Here is a 1,880-nt window from a genome sequence, read left to right as displayed (position 1 = left end):
TTATTATAGATACTGTACAGTATAATATACTGTATATTAAAACATTATATACATAAAAATATTACACGAATAGTAACCAACACGCAATTGTCCTCTTTCCATTAACCCTTCTTTCCATTAACCCTTAGTAGCCTTATTAATATTGCTGCTTTGAAGAGTTAGTACTAGAGCTCAGGCTTGTTATAAAATGCCAATTTCTTAAATGTTATCATCAGAAATAAGGAGAGGGAGTAAATATGGAAAGTAATGGATGTGTTAATTAACTCGATGGGGGAATCCTTTCACAATGCATATCAAATCATCACCTTATACACTTCAAATATGTTATAATTTTATTTGTCAGTTATACCTCAATAAAGCTGGGGGGGGGGGAAGCTAATTACGGAGATGGCTAACACTCAGCATTCAGTATATACTATATAATAGTGCCACATCCTGTGGGGACGCGTCCTGGGTCCAGCGGTTCCAGCATAATCTTTGGAGTCCGACAGCCTGGGCGACTCTGCTTTGTCACAAACACGTGTATCTGCCTCAGAAGGTCTGGTGCCGTCGCCTCTGTCCTCCAAACTCCAGTGACACGGAACTCTTTGTAGTTTCCCAAAAACCAGGCTCACTCCCTGCTTATTGTTCCCCTACAGATGGCGCTTCCTTTACCCACTTCCCAACCCCTGGTTCTCCAGGCTTCCGCCAAGAGTTCCCTGATCCTCCAGGCCTGGCTAAGTGTCCTTTCCACCTGCCTGCTCCCCTAGCCACCTTCGATTTATACCTATGGCCACTGTGCTGACATTGCCTAGTCCTTGGCCTTCTCCCCCACTTTAACATTGACTAGTATTTTTGGGTTTACTATGTGCTGGGCATCCTTTTTTTTTTTTTTTAAATATATTTTATTGATTTTTTTTACAGAGACGAAGGGAGGACAGTTAGAAACATCGATGAGAGAAACATCCATCAGCTGCCTCCTGCACACCCCCAACTGGGGATGTGCCCACAACCAAGGTACATACCCTTGACCGGAATCGAATCGGGGACCCTTCAGTCCACAGGCCGATGCTCTATCCACTGAGCCAAATGGGTTAGGGCTGTGCTGGGCATTCTTAGTATTTTATGTGTATTATCTCAATGAAGTCTAATAATCCGAGGAAATAGGTTTTAGTACAGATGAGGACACTCAAGTTCAGAGAGGGCAAATACCTTGCTCAAGCTCACACAAACACAAACAGAAGAGCTGGGATTTGAACCAAGGCCTGACTCCAAACCCTTTGCAGTCCATTGTAAAATTTCCAAGGGCTTACAGGGAAGGCATATAGTAAATATTCAACAAGTAACAGCTGTTATTATTTTGACCCAACCAAATGGTACCTCTGCAGGAAGGAATCTGAACCCCTTGGCACAATACTGCAACCTCAGGCCACTGCACCGATTGTTTCTCAATCAATGGCTGATGTGTGTTTTCTATCACATATCTCTGTATTTCAGAGATGTTTCTTTTTCTGTTAATCCTCACCTGAGGATATTTTTCCATTGATTTTTTAGAAAGAGAGGGAAGGGAGAGGAAGAGGGAGGAGAAACATTCACGTGAGAGACATCCATTGGTTGCCTCCCACCTGCACCCCAACCAGGGCTGGGGATGGAATCTGCAACCCACGTACAAGCCCTTGACCAGGAATTGAAGCCAAGACCCTTCGGTGAGTGGGCCGATGCTCTAACCCCTGAGCACCACCAGCCAGGGCGAGATGCTCCATTTCTTGTCACACGTTGGCCCCTTTCCACGTCTGAGGGAGGTGGGACAACAGAGGGGCCCAAAACAATAGCTGAAGCTGATTTTATTTGTCTTTTCTTTTGAAGCTGCTTCTTGACGAGACACACAGGAACCAACCACC

This window comes from Eptesicus fuscus, chromosome 22 (genome assembly GCF_027574615.1).
Source record: "Eptesicus fuscus isolate TK198812 chromosome 22, DD_ASM_mEF_20220401, whole genome shotgun sequence".
Classification (NCBI taxonomy): Eukaryota; Metazoa; Chordata; class Mammalia; order Chiroptera; family Vespertilionidae; genus Eptesicus; species Eptesicus fuscus.
The sequence above is the reverse complement of the archived record's forward strand: the minus strand, read 5'-3'. Positions refer to the sequence as shown.